The following is an 18,518-nucleotide window of genomic DNA, read 5'->3' on the forward strand; positions in this document are numbered from 1 at the left end:
ATGAGCACACAGCAGTCAGTCTTCACAGTGGAGGATACGAAGAACATCCTGATGAGTGGCTTTTGCCCGAAATGTCGATTTTGAAGCTACTTGGATGCTGCCTGAACTGCTGTGCTCTTCCAGCACCACTAATCCAGACACGAAGAACATGGCAGTAATTGATGAGGAGACTGAGGAAGGTGAGGACCTAGATAATAACCATTATCATGAAAGTGTTAGAGCTGGGCAAGCTAATGGAGCTAAAGGTAGACAAGTCTCCTTGCCCCGATGGAATACATCCCAGGATACCAACAGAGTTAGGGGGAGAAATAGCAAATGCACTTAGTTATAGCATCCTGCAGCAGAGACAGGCCCTTTGGCCCAAACTGGCCCATGCCAATCAGAATGTCCATCCACGCTAACCCCATATCCCTGCACTTGGCCCATCTGCTTCTGAAACTTTCCTATCCATGTATATGTCCAAATGTCTTTTACTTGTTGTTAATATACCCACCTCAACCACTTCCACTGGCAGCTCATTCCATATACATACCACCTTTGTGTAGAACAGTTGCCCCTCAGGTTCCCATGTATTCTTTCTCCTCTAACTTTAACCGGATGCCCTCCAATCCTTGAGTCCCTGGGAAAAAGACCGAGTGCATTCACCTTACCCATGCCTCTCATGGTCTTATACACTTCTATAAAATATTCCCCCACAGTGTCCTCTGCTCTAAACAAAAAAGTCCTCACTTGTCCAACCTCTCCCTGTACCTCAGACCCCTGAGACCTGGCATCATCCTTGTAAATTTCTTCTTCACCTTATCCAGTTGAATAACTGAAACCTACACTGCATTCATCACATTTCCCGTGTTTCCCTACAGCGCTGGAACCGATGTGACAACACCAATGGATTACAATCAATGATTGATAATTCACTCCATTACAACAATCCCATTTTCATAGCTTTTTCCATGATGCAGGAATCCTTTAGTCTTTCTGGTTACATGGCTAATTGTCCTCATACAAAACCAATCTGTGGCTTGACTGTTCCAGGGAAATGTGCCATGATTTTTTAGACTTTCAAAAGCCAAGTCCCCACGCTAACATGGACTTCGCTGTCTCAGTACTTTTTTCGTCACACTGACATTTGAAATATTCGCCCACGGACAGAATGCAAACCTTTCCTTCCAGATGAAAAGGCCAATGATATTCAGATCGGCACTGATCAAGTAACATGAAGTTCAATTTGAATTTCTCAACTGCAAATCCCCCCTTTCAACACTCGACAGCAGAGAAAACAAAGCGCTGGAGATCTTCAGCAGGTCTGGCAGCATCTGAAATGGTGACAGATGCAGGAAACATTGCAGCCTTGAAGAAGTGTTTAGATGATCACACCAGGCATGTGTGCTTGATGATGATTATGGATAAGATGGAGGCAGGGATCCCTTTCTGGAAGGGCCTTGGTGAGACCACACCTGGAGTACTGTATACACCTTTGTTCCCCTTTTCCAAGGAAGGCTCTCCTGGTTATTGAAAGAGAGTAAAGGAGGATCAGCAGATGAGTCCTGGGATGTGAAGATAGTTAAGGACTGCAGATGCTGGAAGTCAAAGTCTGTACAATGTGGACCTGGGGAGGTGCAGCAGGTCTGGCAGCATCAGAGGAGCAGGAAGGTTGATGTTTTGGGTCGGGACCCTTTGTCAGTCTTGATAAATAACCCTGACCCAAAATGTCAACTTTCCAGCCCCATCGAATTCATGCTGGTCATCAAGCACCTATTTATGCTAGTCCAACGCTCTGGCACTCATCGTGTAATCGATATTGTAGTTTGGTGTGATCATCTAAACACTTCTTCAAGGCTGCAATGTTTCCTGCATCTGTCACCATTTCAGATGCTGACAGACTTGCTGAGGATCTCCAGCACTTTGTGTTTTTTTTTGCAGATTTCCACCATTTTGCTGAAGCACAGAGTCGTTGACATGTAAACAGCTCCATATTTTGTTGACTCACCTTCCTGGGATGTCAGGACTGATGGCTGAACAGGGACTCAATCTTCGCTTAATCCTCCTTTCCTTTGGCTTTCTGAGCCACTAACTACATCACTAATGTTCTACCTCCCATTCCCTGTCCTGAATCTGACCCATCTAAGCCTACACTTTCGTTCCCATCCCCCTGCCAGACTAGTTACAAACTCACCAACAGAACTGGCAAAAGCCCCCAACCGGATTTGTCTCAGCTCTGCCCAGGGGTAACCGGTCAGGCTGGTACAGGTCTCACCCAGAAACAGTCCCAGTTCCTGAAGAATCAAAACCCTTCTCTGGTACACCATTTCCCCAGCCACACATCCAGCTGATCTACCTTCTCATTCCTGCTCTCTTTAGCACATGGAACTGGGAGTAAGTCTGACATTATTACATTTCAGGAGCTACATTTTAATGCATCTCTGCTCTCCCTACGTCCATCTTTCAGGCCCTCATCCCTCTGTTCAGCGATATCGTTGGTATCTGTGTGTTGCACGACCACGGCCTGTTTACCCTCCAGCTCCAGAATGTCCTGCAGCCACTCCATGATATCATGGATCTTGGCACCAGGGAGATTACATACCATCCTTGATTCATGTCTGTGGGCACAGAAGAGCCTGGCTGTACCCCTGATTATTGAATCCCCTGCCACTATAGCCCTGCCACTCTCATTCCTCTTGTTCTGATCAGCAGAGCTCTCTGTGGTGTCATGAACCTGGCTGATGCTGATTTCCCGAGAAGCCACCCCACCCATTCCCGCCCTTACAGAATCCCAAGTGGTATACAGTATCTGTATGAGAAGGGGATAACAACGGGGGACTCCTGAACTCGCTTCCTGAGCCTTTTACTAGATCTGATGTTCACCCATTCCCTTTCTGCCTGTGTAACCCTCACCTGCAGTGTGACTAACTCACTAAACGTGCTGTCCATAACATTCTCAGTATTGCAGATGCTCCACAGTGAGTTCACTCTCCGCTCCAGCTCTGAAAAGCAGTTTCCCAGGAGCTGCAGATGGGAACCCTCGCTGCACAAATAGCCGTCAGGGACACTGGAAGTGGCCCTTATTTCCCACATTGTGCAAGAGGAGCACACCACGGGTCTGAGGGCTCCTGTCACAACGTCTCTCTACATTCATCTAGTTACTCCCATTAAGAGAATTTAAATGAGTGAGTAACCTTCCTTCAGTTCAAACATGTCCATTATAATAACAAAAAAAAATCTTTACTTAAGCTGATATGTCATACTTTAAAAATTTAAATACTCCACAGGTATCACTGACAAATTGGCTATTCCCATTGGGACTGTGAATTTCTGAAAGGCCTGATCTAAAACGGAGTTTCAGCTTCACCTTCTCCCTGTCTCACCTCACTATTTACACCCAACTCTAAAACACTCTCATTGAGCCAAGGAGCTCTCACAGTGCAGCCCTGTCATTTTCATTGTCTGCTCACACCTACACTGTCCTGTTCCAATGCACCTCAATGGGAGCTCAGACCAGCACTGCATCTTTTAATTCAGCCCTTTGTAACCCCAGAGTCAAAATGGACTTCAGCAGTTTCTGAATGAACAGACAGTTGTCAGAATCTGGAACGTTCCACCTGAAATGGTGCTGGAATTTGAGTCCACGAGAAATTTGCAGAGAATTGGAAGTAGGGAGTTTACAGATTAACATTACAAAGTGGATGATTGAGACTAAATCTGACAGTTCCTGCAAAAAGACTAGGTGTAATTTGGATAAATCTGTGCTCACTCTCAGGCCAATACTTCCTTCCACAGCTTCAGGGCCAAGAATTGAACACATACCCCAAGGGTGATCCAACCATGGACTTGAACATCTTTCTGCTTTTGGCTTGACAAAAATATTGAAGATATTTTCCCACAGACAGAACAGACAAACCTTTCTCGTTCCACAGTTAAATGCCAATGATATTCAGATCCCGATGCCTCAGTTGACTGTAGAAACTTGTTTATTGAGATCCCTGTCTCAATTATTCTCAATTAATATCCTATAAAATGAATTCACAAAACAAAGCTCACAGTCAGTGCAAGATGAATAGTGAAGACAAACACTTCTCTTGGTATGTATTTGATGTGTAAATGCTCCTCTTCAAATCACCCCGCCTCCACCCAGGAAGAGGACACGTGCATGCTCCTTGCTGTACCTTGCCCCAAATAAAGATGGTGGCTATAACCCAGGACCTCTCACTGCCTGAGGCCCAAGCCATCTTCCCCTTTGCTGCAAACGTGGGACCAAGAGTTTCTAATTCTGACTAACGACCTGCCCAGAGTGTACCTAAACCCTCCCAGTCTACACTGATACATTTCATCTGGTTTCTGCTGCCACTCTCCCCTTTACGCCTCCTGCACACACCATGGGTTATCGCGGGTCCAGTGACCCTTCCTCAGAACCGATGACAGCTGGGAAAATTAGAATCCCTTCAGGAAACAGGCCCTTTGGCCCAACAATTCCACACCCACCCTCCGAGGTTTATCCCACCCAGACCCATTCTCCTATTCTATTACTCTCCATTTCCCCCGAACTAATGCACATCCCTGAACACTACAGGAACCTTAGCTGGGCCAATTCACCGAACCTACAGACCTTTGGACTACAGGAGATAGGGGTTAAAGAGTAAATAATAGGTGGGGACAGAGCCTAAAGAGAGACAGGAACATTTGGAAAGATAAAGGAGTGGGAAGGTGGAAAGCTGTTAATGGAGGAGACAGGAACCTTCCAGCATCTCAGTGGTGGTGGTTGAAATGGTGGCTGATGATCTACATTGTGCCTGCAAAAAAGACCCTGAGCTTACAGTTGCCTGCTCTTTAACACACAAGACTGTTCCCTGTCCAACATTTCTGTCTCATGCTTACTGCAGTGTTCCAGTGAAGCTTGATGCAAGCTGGAAGAACACTTCAGAACATACCAAATGGCTTCCTATTTCAAAGACTGCAATTTCCCCTCACATGTGGTCAACAATGCCCTCCAGTGTATCTCCTCCACTTCCCACACCACTGCCCTTGAACCCCACCCCTCCAAATGCAACAAAGATGGAATCCCATCATCCTCACCTTCCACCCAGATACAACGCTTCATCCCCTGCTCTTTCCACCATCAGATCCAACCACCTGAGATATATTTCCCTCCCCACCCCTTTCAGCATTCCACAGAGACCATACCTTCTGTGACTTCCACATTAGATCCAAGGTCCCCACCAACCCACCCTCCACTCCAAGCACCTTCGCTTGCCACTGCAGGAGGTGGAAAACCTGTGCCCACACCTTCCCCTCACCTCCAGCCAAGGCACCACTTGATCCTCCCACATCCAGCAGAGATTTCCCTGCCCACACAAACACCTCACCTATTGTGTCCCTTACTCTCAGGACACCAAATTGTGGAATATTTCATGGAACATTTATGGGACACATGCACCAACCAACCCCACTGCCCTGTGGCCGACCACTTTGTCTACCCCCCAGCCCCTCCGTCACCACGCTGCCAAGGACATGCAAGTCCTCCATCCCAAATCCGAGCCACCCGACACCTGGAGGAAGAACACCTCATCTTCCACCTTGGGAACTTTCAACCACACAGCATCAAGGTTTCCTCATCTCCCCTCCCCCAACTGATCTCAGATCCAACCCTCCAACTCGGCACTGGCCTCTTGAACAGTCCCACCTGCCCATCTTCCTTCCCAATTATCCATTCCACCCTCTCACCACGACCCTCCATCTACAACCACCTATTGCCAACCTAGCTCCCTTCCCCCTAACCCCAAACACCCCTCCCTATTTATCTCTCAGCCATATTCCACCACCCACATTTCTGATGAAGTGCTGACATGCCCAATACATCAATTCTCCTGCTCCTTGGATGCTGCCTGATCTGCTGTGCTTTTCCAGCGCCACACTTTAACGCAAACTGGAAGAACAACACCTCATCTCCCACTTGGGGACCCTGCAATCCTCTGGCTTCAACATCAAATTCAATAATTTTGGGTCCTGAACTCTCCCACATCCTCGTGTCTTTGCCCCCTGCCTCACAAACGAGGCCTTGTTATTACGTAGCCTGCCATTACACACTACCTATGGTTAGCCACGAACAGTCCCCATAAACAGCTATTCACCCTCCCCCCGTCAGATCGTTATTCACTCCTTTGTCCAACTGCTCTTATCTCTCTCTTTGGCCTCTACCCCCACTTATCATTTACTCCTTAACCCCTACCTTCTGCATAAAAACAGACTTTTTTTTCTCAGTAACATCAGTTCCTGAGGAAGCGTCACTGGATCAAAAATATGAACTGATTTCTTTTCACAGATGCTGCCAGATCTGCTGAGCTTTTCCAGCACCTTCTGGTTGTTATGTGTGATTTACAGCATCCGCAGTTCTTTTGGTTCTCATTTACCCGGAGTATCTAATTCAGGTCCAGCAGACTGAAACAGCGTTTATCAACCTTCCCAGTCCACACTAACTCCATCTCTCCCCCAGTATCTGCTGTCTCTCCCACTCCTTCATATTCAGTCCCCCCTCACAGTGACACTGCGCCTGCAAAGCTGATGGTCATGTGTTGGCCTGCTGGACCCACCCCTCATTCACTCCCATTGGCTGGAGGATCATGCCAACTCTCCTATTGGTTTGAAGCTGTGTCAATCAGCCAGGCCCCATTGTGACCTGAGTGGTGGGATCCTCCCCGGTGCATCAGAGGCTGAGGGGTGACCTCAGAGGTTTATAAAACCATGAGGGGCCTGGGTAGGATAAATAGACAAGGTCATTTCCCTGGGTTCGGGGAGTCCAGAATGAGAGGGCATAGGTTTAAGATGAGAGGGGAAGAATTTAAAATGGATCTGAGGGGCAATTTTTTCCCCCACTGAGGTTGGTGCGTGTATGGAATCTTCTGTCGGGAAGTGGAGGATGTTGGTACAATTAAACCATTTGGCATCTGGATGGGTATATGAATAGGAAGGGTGTAGAGTGATATGTGCCAAGTGTTGGCAAATGGGTCTAGATAAGGTTGGGATATCTGGTCAGCATGGACCAGTTTAACCAAAGGGTTTATTTCCATGCTGTATATCTCTCCGGCTCTGCCCTGTGATGAGCTTCATCATTCACAGTGAATGGGTCAGTATCACAGAGCACAGGGACTGGAGGCTATTCAGCCCATTGGGGCTGTACTCTCTCCCTCTGGAGATGGTGCCAGTCAGTCCCAACTCACCTCCCATTTGGACAGAGCCCTCCAAATCCTTCCTTAAAAATGTTAAATTTCAAATTTATTTTGACAATAACTACTGAACCTGCATCAAGCTGTCAGTCAAACAGTTCCAGACGCTCAGAACTTAGTGAGTAAAATAATCTTCACATTTTTCTTTGCATTATTTGCCAGTTACCTGAAAATAGTTACTAAAAATTGTGACGTTAAAAATTTCTCACTCTGTCTCTCTGCAAATGAAATACCCTGGAAACAAATCAACTCCTGGTCGAAATCACTGCTTAACCTTCTCAGCTCCACGGAGAATTATCTGACCTTCTGCTAACTCTCCATAAAAGAGAAACCTATCTTAGTTTTAATTTATTAGTGCCATAGAGATGTACAGCACAGAAACAGACCCTTCAGTCCAACTTGTCCATGCTGACCAGATATCCTAAATTAATCTCGTCCCATATGCCAGTCCTTGGCCCATAGCCTTCTAAACCTTTCCCAATCACATATTCAATGAGATGCCTTTTAAATGTTGTAACTGTACCAGCCTCCACACTTTCTCTGGCAGCTGATTCCATACACATACTACGTTCAGCTTGAAACTTTGCCCCTAATATCCCTTTTCAATCTTTTCCCTCATGCCTGTGCTTTCTAGTTTTGGACTCACCTAAACAGGAATAAGACCCTGGCTGTTTGCCCTTAACGATTTTATCAACCTCTATGGTCACCTCTCAGCATCCGATTCACCAGTGAAAACAGCCTCAGTCTATTCAGCCTCTCCCTATAGCTCAATCCCTCAACCCTGGCAACATCTTTGCATCTTTTCTGAATGCTTTCAAGTTTCACAATATCATTCCAATAGCGGGGAGACCAGGACTGAAAGCAGAATTCCAGAAGTAGCGGAATGAATGTCCTGTACAGCTGCAGAATGACGTCACAGCACCTGTACTCAATGCACTGACCAATAAAGGCAAGTACACCAAACACTTTCTTCACTACCCTGCCTATCTATGATTCCACTTTCAAGGAACTATGAACCTGCACTCCAAGATCTCTTTGTTCAGCAACACTCCCCAGGACCTTCCCTTTAAGTGTAGAAGTCCCACCCTGATTTGCTTTTCCAAAATGCAGAACCTCTCATATATCTAAATTAAGCTGCATCTTCCACCCCTCAGCCCATTTGATCGGAGTCTCATTGTACTCTCAGGTAACTTTGCTGTCCATTGCACCTCCAATTTTGGTGTCTATTGTAAACCTACTAACCATAGCTCCTATATTCACATAGAAATCATTTATATAAATGGCAAAAAGCAGTGGACCCAGTACCCAGCCTGACAGCATATTGCTCATCACAGGCTTCCAGTACAAAAAGCATCCTGCACTATGACACTGACTGCTCAGCAAGGTTAGAGCTCATGGCATACAGGGAGATCTAACCATTTGGATACAGAACTAGCTCAAAGGCAGAAGACAGAGGGTAGTGATGGAGGGTTGCTTTTCAGACTGGAGGCCTGTGACTAGTGGAGTGTCACAAGGATCAGTGCTGGATCCACTACCTTTCCTCATTTATATCAATGACTTAGATGTGAACATAGGAGGTATAGTTAGTGAGATGACACCAAAACTGGAGGTGTAGTGGACAGTGAAAAAGATTACCTCAGAGTACAATGGGATCTTGATCAGATTGGTGAATGGGTTGAGGAGTGGCATTTTGGGAAAGCAAATGTTAGCAGGACATATACACTTAATGGTAAGGTCCTGAGGAGTGTTACTGAACAAAGAGGCCTTGGAGTGCAGGCAGATAGGATAGTGAAGGCGGCATTTGGTATGCTTGCCTTTATCGGACAATGTATTGAGTACAGGAATTATGAGATCATGATGCAGCTGTACAGGACATTGGTTAGGCCAGTTTTGGAATGTTGCATACAACTCTGGTCATCCTCCTTTTGGAAGGATGTTGTGAAACTTGAAAGGGTTCAGAAAAGATTTATAAGAACGTTGCCAGGGTTGGAGGATTTGAGCTAGGCTGGGGGTTGAATAGAGGTTGAATAAACTGGGGCTGCTTTCCCTGCAGCGTCAGAGGCTGAGAGGTGATCTTATCTATGTATATAAAAACATGAGGTGCATGGATAGGATAAATAGACAAAGCCTTTTCCCTGGCGTGGGGGATCCCAACACTAGAGGGCATAGGTTTATGGTATGAGGGGAAAGACTTTAAAGAGACTTGAGAGGCAACATTTTCACACAGAGGGTGGGACGTATATGGAATGAGTTGCCAGAGGAAGTGGTGGAGGCCATTACGATTGCAACATTTAAAAGGCATCTTCACGTGTATATGAATAGGAAGGATATGGGCCGGGTGCTGACAGGGGGGACTAGATTGCATTGGGATATCTGATCAGCATGTACTGGTTGGACCGACGGGTCTCTGTTTCTGTGCTGTCCATCTATGACTCTTTGACCTTCCAGCCAATTCCGTATCCAAACAGCTAGTTCCACCAGAATTCTATGGTGTTGAACCTGCTAACTAGTGTGTTATGTGAAACCTTGTGTCTTTCTCAAGTCCAAGTTACTGATTTCAATGCACAAAGCCATGCTGACTCTCCCTAATAATTTCTTGCTTTGCCAATGACATGTAAATCCTGTCCCAGAGAATCCCTTTCAACAACTTCTCTGCCACTGACTTCAGGCTCACCGTTCTATAATTCCCTGACTTTTCCTTACCACCTTTCTCAAATAATGGCACCCATCTTCCAGCACCTCACCTGTGGCGATCGATGATACAAATATCACAGCGAGAGGCCCAGCAAAAGCGTCCCTAATTACCCACAAAGTTCTGGGATACACCTGATCAGATTCCAGGGATTTATCCACCTTTATGCATTTTAAGACATCCAGTACCACCTCCTCTGTAATATGTACACTTGCCAAGTTATCACTATTTATTTTTCCAACATCTCTAACTTCCACATCCCCTTTCAGTAAAAACTGACATGATATACTTACAGAATCTCTCCCGCCTCCTGCTGTTCCACAGACAGTCTTGTTGATGATTGAGAGTTGCTATTCTCTGCCTAGTTATTCTTTTGTCTTTAGTGTATTTGTAGAATCTCTTTGGATTCTCCTTAAACCTATTTCCCAAAGCTATCTCATGTCTCCTTTTTTGCCTCCTGGTTTCCCTCAAGTATACTCCTACTGCCCTTATAGTCCCCTAGGGATTCACACAAACACAGTTGTCTGTACCTGCCATTTCCTTCCTTCATTTTCTTGACCAGAGCCTCAATTTCACAGGTCATGCAGCATTCTCGACACCTCCCAGCCTTGGCCTTAACAGGAACATACTGTCTGTGTAGTCTCATTGTCGCAGGCCTATGGAGGCAATGGCAGATGAGGACAGAGAAACAATCATTATCAGTAAAGAGGTAGTGTTGGGAATGCTAACAACTCATCCTTGTCTCTATAATGCCTCTCTAGCCTCAGAACTATCACTATCTCTGGTATCAAAAACATCTCAATCTATGCAACATCCTCCAATCTCTAATCTTCTCCAGTCTCAACACCCTCTCTATCTTTAATCTTGTCCACCCTCACAAATCTCTGTGATGTGCCTTTCTTTAATTCCAGCCTTCAGGATAACCCATTTTTATTTCAGATTCCTGCAGCCAGAGCTCCACAATGTCCCACTTAACCTCTGTCACATTTTCCTCCAAAAACATTAATCAATCACGTATCATCTACTCTAATATCACCTTCTCTGACCTGGTTTCTATTGTGGCTTGTCATATTCCTATATTACGCGTCTGTGGTCGACAAGACGGAAAATGGTTTTGTGGTCCATTGGGTTTATGCTGTAAAGAAATCTCCCAGCTAACTATTTTAATCCCATTTTCCAGCACGGAGCCCATAGACCTGTCAGCCTTGGCCTTGCAAGTGTGTTCCTAAATAGATTTTAAATGCCTTTGGGATTTCTGTCTCTCACTCTCTTCCAGACAGTGATGTTTAGTGCAACTGTTGCTCTATGCTATCACCCACAGGGTTCAGAGCAGCTGGGTCTGTGCGAACCACAGGTCGCCCACACATTGTGAAGGGTGGCAGGGTCCCTGAGAGGGGGCACAGGAGATTTACCAGGATGGGTCAAGGAATAGGGGATTTTAGTTGCAGAATTTGTGGGGCTTTTTTAACATTAATTGTTCACTTGACATGTGTGTTGCTAATACATATCAAGAATAACTATCCACAATTAATGGACTCTCCTTTTCAACCTCTCCCCTTGCCTGCGCTGTGGTAATATTCAGGTTAACCACTACCAGACATCTCTCTCTAATGAGAGAGCAGTCCTATGGTCGGGTAGGACAATGCTGACTTGATCTTTTACACAGTGATGCCACTGTGCCTCGAGTGAATGCTGAAGGTGGTGGATGGGAAACCACTCAGGTACAGTGCTTTATCCTGGAGGATGTTCACTTTCTTTAATATTGTTGGGGGGGGAGGGGGAGGGGGAGGGGGAGGGGGCGGGGGGTGCACTGATGCAGGCAAGTGGAGAATGTTCCAACACAACCCTGATGTGTACCTTATAGAGAGAGCAAACAGACATTGGGGAATCAGCAGTTTGTAAAAACTGAGATTGTTCTCCTTGTTGCAAAGGAAATTTGGGGAGCTGTGACAAAGCGGTTTACAAAAGTTACACTTTGTAATAATAAACGTTACACCCATCAGCTCATTATACAAGGGTTACAGGACAGATGTTGAAGATTTGGGAAGATCTACTGAGAGGATGGTTTGATTCAAAGGAGAACTTTTATTCAGCAAATGGTATTGATCTGGAACACAATACTCTCACACAATATGAATATCCAGGTCCTGATGAATGGAGTAATTCTGTCAGAGTTTGGCGTTACAATGACTGAGATTACCATCTGAATATCTGCCTGTAATACAAGTTTATAAAATCCGTCACTGTCAGTTCAAGTTTGAAACTCATAGAATCCCCTCCTCCTGGCCCAGGATGACTGTACACATTACCCCTGGTGGAGGTTAGCAGGCACTTCAAAGGCAAATCTATGTGGGTTTCTATGAGTTTCCACCTTGGGACTTCATGTGACTGAACATGGGACAGAATATCCCAAGATGCAGTGAGATATGGAGAGCAGGATTTGCTTCCTTTTCTTTCCTTCCATTCTGCCGCTGTGCCTCCACAATAAGACATGGGGTGTGAAAGGCCCATGCAGCTTGATGGGCAAGATGTCTCCATTCTGACCAATGGGCAACAAGCTCCTCCCAGTCACGAAACAGAGTATCCCTGAAAGATAGCAACTGTGCATGCTTCCCACTGCCCAGTGCTCACAGGACATGTTTCGAATAATGAGGGGGGAAATCTCCTAGAAAAGGCATAACAGGAAAGTTCCAAAAGGATTATCAACAGTTTCCAGAGAGATATTCACAGGAAACGTGGGCAACAAGTTGGCAAATAGAGTATAACTTGGGATAAACTGTAGAAAGCTGCACCACAAAGGGACTGGGGGAAAATGAGCAGGAAACACAGAAAGCTAGCACACAGTTACAACATGGAATCAGGAAAGGGAATGGAATGCTATCCCTTATTTCAAAGAGTTTGCAATATAAGAGTTTGGAGTATATACCTTAGGGCAACTAAACAAATGGCGAGCGAGACCACATCTGGAGTAACGGGAACAGATTTGGTCACTTTAATTAACCAAATAGAGCATTTCAGAGAAGATCCATTGGGATGATCCCTGTTTTGAAGGGATTATCCTGGAAGCAAAGGCTGAATAAATTGGGAATCTACTCACTGGACTTTGGAAGAATGAGAGGTGATCTCTTTGAAACATACAGGATTCTGTCGAGGTTTGACAGGGTAAATATGGAGAGGATGTGTCCCATGACGGTTGGTCTTGAACCAGATTCTGGGTCACTCGCGGAATCAAGGGTTCTGTTTCAGATTTGTCAAGTTAAAGGCAACACCGACACAGGTTAGGGTTTCAGTAGCAATGGAGCTGGGGTAAGAAGGAGACAAGCAACGTTTTAGAAATTGGAATTTGTGGTGTTTGTGATTGTGTAGATGTCGGATCAGAAGGTCATCTTGGGGTCAGATATGAGAGCAATATTGTGAAGAGTGTAGTTCTGACTCAGACACTTCCCAGTGAGAGGGAGGGACACAGCAGGAAGGGAAATGAATTTGGAATAGCAACTGAAAGCAATGGGTTTAACAATTACAGTGTTTCATTGGAGTGAATTGCAGCTAATTGAAGCGTGGTAAGCAGTTTGATAACTGAGTAATAGTGGAGTAATGGAGAGGGATGATGGGGAGGGAGAGCTGGGCATTGTCAGTGTACATGGGAAACCTAACACAGTGTGTTTGGGCGATGTTACCTCCTGGCAGTGTGTAGGTGAGAAACAGGACGGACCAAGGATAGATCCTGGAGGGACACCAAATACAATGAATTCAGAAAGGAAAGGGAGAGTAGAGATGGAGCAGGATTTTCCAATGATGGTGAGGTCAAATATTAGGTTTTAGCCGAATGGGAGAGAAGGACATAACCAGAAAAGACAGACAGACAGATCAGGGAAAAATATCTGTGAATTGCAAGGGGTGGGGGGGGGGGGGGGGTGGGGGGTAGAGGGCAGTAACAAGCAGGAGAATGAGACAGAGATTTGGAATGTCCATCATTTAGCTACACTGGGGTAAATGGTCAAGAAAATCTTTAATATGGCTTGACAAGGGACTCTAGGAAATGCACGTTTAGGACTAAAATGAGGAGCACCCTTGTGAGGCAGTGTGGCTCGGTGGGCTAGTGGAGAGGGAGGAAAGAAGCAGAGGCAGCTGATTGGATTGTCTCAATGTTATTGACAGAGAAACTCCATGTGCTCCTCACTCTTGTTGTTGGAAGGGAGGATGGAGGAGACAGGATAATAGACATAGGTTTTGTTTTTTTTATTTAGAAAACAGTGATAGTGATTCTAAAAATAAGTGAACAAACCTGTCGTATTTATCACGAATATTAAAATATACAACTGAAGTTCAGGTTTGAATTCCAAATTGGTAGAGGGTTGCTCTGAACTCAAGAAAAAAAAAGAAACTGGAATGAAGAATCTACTGTTTGCCACGGAACCATTGGGAATGTTTTTTCTGCCATTGACAATGTCCTTGAGGGAAAGAAACCCGCAGTGGCCCATCAAATCACTCATTGTATTAATCACTGCACAGTCTCAACAAAGGACGGCACAGTGGCTAGCACTGCTGCCTCATAGTGCCAGAGACCCGGGTTCAATTCCTGCCTCAGGCGACTGACTGTGTGGAGTTTGCACATTCTCCCCGTGTCTGCGTGGGTTTCCTCCGAGTGCTCCAGTTTCCTCCCAGAGTCCAAAAATGTGCAGGTTAGGTGAACTGGCCATACCAAATTGCCCGTACTTTAGGTGAAGGGGTAAATGTCGGGGAATGGGTCTGGGTAGGTTGACCCTGCAACTTCTGCCTCACTGTGGACCAACGACAGCAGCAGAACTGTACTCCAGCCCAATCTGAAATCACATGGCCTGATATCCCCCAACCATTAACATCAAGCCAGGGGAATCAACCCTGGTTCAATAGTGAATGCAGGAGGGCATGCCAGCAGTACCAGGCATACTTCAAAATGAGGTGCCAACTTGGTGCAGCTACAAGCAACACAAGCAACACCAAATAGATCTAAGTGATCCCATAAACAATGGATTAGATCGGAGTTCTGCAGTTCTGCCACACCTAGTCAGGAATGGTGATGGACAATTACAGCATCACAGATAACCCCACCCTTACTGATGGAGGGGTCTCACACATCCATTCCACAGATAAGAGGACAGCAGTTGCAGCAATTTTCAGCCAGCAGTGCCAAGTGGATGAGCTTCTCCATTGGTCCCTGACATCACAGATATGAATCGAAATGGTTTAAAACTCATGTCAAATCAGATCAAGAAATGGATAAGTAGTGTAAAAGTTATGGACCCTGCCAATATTCTGGCAATAATACTGTTGGCTGTGCTCCAGAACCTGCTGCCCACCAAGGCAAGTCCTGCTCCAGCACTGACACCTACCGACTTTGTGGAATATTGCTCAGGGATGTTCCAACACAAAAACACAGGGCAGATCCAACTCAGCCAATTCCCCTCGATCAGTCCACACTCGCTCAGCAGTGAGGTGATGGAAGGGGTCATCAACAGTGCTGTCAAGCAACTGCTCAGCAATAACCTGCTCAGTGATGCCCAGTTTGGGTTCTGCCAGGGCAACTCAGTTCCTGAGCTTGTTACAGACTTGATTCACAAACTGACAAGCAGCTGAATCCCAGAGGCGAGGTGAGGCTGAGGCCAGACCCCCGCCAAGTCCACTATTTCGACTTCAGTGATATCACCTGACCTCACCACCGTCTCAGCTCATTTGCTGAAACTCTCATTCATTCCTTTTATTAACACTAGATTTCATTATCTAAACCCACTCCTGGCCAGCATCCCACATTCACCCTCCCAATAATCTCAAGAATATTGAAAACTCTACTGCCAAAGTGCTCACTTGTACCAGAACGTGCTGATCAATCAAAAGATTCCCATTTATAAATCAACAACAATTTACTTTTGTACCTTTGAATTAATTCCTGGCTGTAATCATTTCTATCTCCCTGCACCACACACCCTTTCATATCTCAATAACTCATTTTAGTTCAGACTCTCAATCATGTGTTTATTTTTGAGTTCACCGGTGTGACTGTTTCTATAGACTCCAAGGGAATATGGTCTGGAATCCGCACTCTAACCCACTAAGATCTACTTTCTTCCTTTAAGGCATTCTTGAAAAACTGCTTATTTGGCAATGGTTTTGGTCACTGGACACAATATTCTCCATCTGTAGCATTATGTCAAAAGTTCTCAATAATATATTTGTGAAATTAAAACCATGATGATTTGTACAGATATCTTCTACCCTTCAATATCACTGAGTGAATAATCTGTAATGTCTCTTACCCAACCACATTGTGGGAGCACCTTCACCACACAAACTGCAGCAGTACAAGGAAGTCAAACATCACCCTCTCCACAGGCAACAAGGCTTTGGCATTGATCACTGGTTTCTGTGGAAGGAGAAATACACAGTTGATGTTTCAGGGAGTGCAATAGGAATCACAGGGAATGAAAATGGTGCAGAATTTGACTGTCAGAAATTGAAGGAAAATGCACTAGCTTATTGGACAAAAGAATTCTTGAATGTCAAAGATATTGTGGAAAAAATAACCTGATAATGGAACAGCATATGGTCAGGAGCCAGGCAGTAGTGGACAATTCATTTACATTCCTGACGAAGAGCTTACGCCCAAAACGATGATTCTCCTGCTCCTCAGATGCTGCCTGGCCTGTTGTATTTTTCCAGCTCTACATTTTTCAATTCATTTACAAAACAGCTGTGAAAATAATAGTAAAATACTATACAGAGCAAAAATACACCCATGAGAGGAAGCTAGATAATGAACAAGTGGACATCAGAGAACCCAGAGATGAACCAGAGTAGAATTCACTTTTATGATCCCACAGTCTAAGATGTCTAGCACAGAAACAGACTTCTTCGCTCCAACCTATGCCAACCAGATATCCTAACCTAACCTATCTGCCACTCCTCAGCCCATTGGCCAATCTGATCAATATCCCACTGTACTCTGAGATAACCTACTTCATTGTCCACAATACCTCCAATTTTGGTGTCACCTGCAAACTTACTAACTGTACGACCTCTATTCACATCGACATCATTTAAATGAATGACGAAACAAATCCAGAAAAAAAGTCAATTTCTCTGGGTTTGAATGTGCTCTGTGTAAATCCTGCACTATGACTCTTTTTACCAGGGAAAGCTGCACATACATCCCTCTGAACTTTGCCCCCTACAAAGCTGGCGGCCGCGCACGTGTCCAGTGAATCATTGCCCCGAATAAAGATGGCGGCACTCACTCGGGCCGATTACTCAACGAGACATATTCCCGTTTGCTGCAAAAACGGGACTGTAAGTTTCCAATTTGTATTTTCCGATGTGCAGCAAATGTTTGTAAAACCTCTCAGCCCATACCAACACCATTTCCCTCCGGCTTCCTGCTGTTTATTTCTTTCCTTACCGACAACACTCCGCGCGCACACACACATTCCAAACATCCGCGCCCACCGTAAGGATGATCACGTGGTATAGTCTAGTCCCGCCCTCATTCACTGATTGGTCGGAGGACCAACTGCCCCGCCAGATCCTCCAGCTCCGCCCCTGCCTTTCCATTGGTCCGCCGCTGACATCAATCACTTCTTCGGTCCAACCTGTCTATGACAACCATTTATCCTAACCTAATCTATCTAAATTAAATCCTATCTGCCTGTCCTCAGCCCATTGGCCCATCTGATCAATATCCCATTGTATTCTGAGATAACCTTCTTCATTGTCCACAATACCAACTGTTGGCTGGAGCTTGCGCACTGCTTCGTGGCTTTTGTTGCTGTTTCTCAGTTACAAGAGTGAGGGACAAAGTTAAAAATCACACAACCACCTGATGAAGGACCAGCAAAGTAGTGCTTCCAAATAAACCTGTTGGACTATAACCTGGTGTTCTCTGAATTTTAATTTTGTCCATCCTAATCCAACACCAGCACCTCCAAGCCACGAGTGAGGGAGGAATGCATAATATAAGAACAAAAGATCTTGGAAAAAGTTAAGGCCGTCCTGCCCTTCGAGCCTGCTCTACCATTCAATAAGATCATGGCTGATCATTTTGTGGATGCAGAACGATTTACACACGTTCTCACCGTATTCCTTAATTAATTATTTCTTTTTTAAAAAAAACTAACTTAGTGTGAGAGGCAATTTCGGTTCAAACAATTAAGATGTGCCTGACCCAACAGGCTTCTCTATAATAAAAGACAAGACTTTTGCTTCTTTTCTAAAACATTTTGTATACTCAAAAGTGGGATAATTTAAATTGTGCAAATGCTGACATTTTGTGAGCAGAGTAAAAACAAGTCCTTGATTGATGAAACCATTAACACAGACAGAGAAGAATGAGTCCTTGACTGATAAGACTGCAGGATAGAAAAACAACTCGAGAGACATCTGCTACAGATTGATAAGACCGCTAGCACAGACAGAGAAGAATAAGTCTTTGACTGATAAGACTACAGGGTAAAAAAAACAACAACTCTGGAGACATTTGTTGCAGACTTTGTGATAAGGGTGCAAAATGGAGAATAATGACGGTTTAAGAATGTGAACCTCGTGGCTCGTTAGAGCCAAGGAGGGGAGGGACTTGTGCTGTA

The 18,518-nt window shown here is 45.1% G+C and overlaps 1 long non-coding RNA gene across 2 annotated transcripts; it reads right to left on the reverse strand.

Annotated features, from left to right (window-relative positions):
* Positions 1 to 2,753: 2,753 nt before the first annotated feature.
* LOC140458560 (uncharacterized) lies at positions 2,754 to 17,394 on the reverse strand. Of its 2 annotated transcripts, XR_011953540.1 has the most exons (5): positions 17,339 to 17,394; positions 16,468 to 16,633; positions 16,200 to 16,306; positions 10,437 to 10,562; positions 2,754 to 4,004 (listed from the first exon to the last, which is right to left on the reverse strand). It is a non-coding gene; the product is annotated as an uncharacterized lncRNA (long non-coding RNA). The 2 variants fall into 2 exon arrangements; XR_011953541.1 differs by lacking the exon at positions 16,468 to 16,633 and having other exon boundaries at positions 17,339 to 17,392.
* Positions 17,395 to 18,518: the final 1,124 nt, after the last annotated feature.

This window comes from Chiloscyllium punctatum, chromosome 33, assembly GCF_047496795.1.
Source record: "Chiloscyllium punctatum isolate Juve2018m chromosome 33, sChiPun1.3, whole genome shotgun sequence".
Taxonomy (NCBI): Eukaryota; Metazoa; Chordata; class Chondrichthyes; order Orectolobiformes; family Hemiscylliidae; genus Chiloscyllium; species Chiloscyllium punctatum.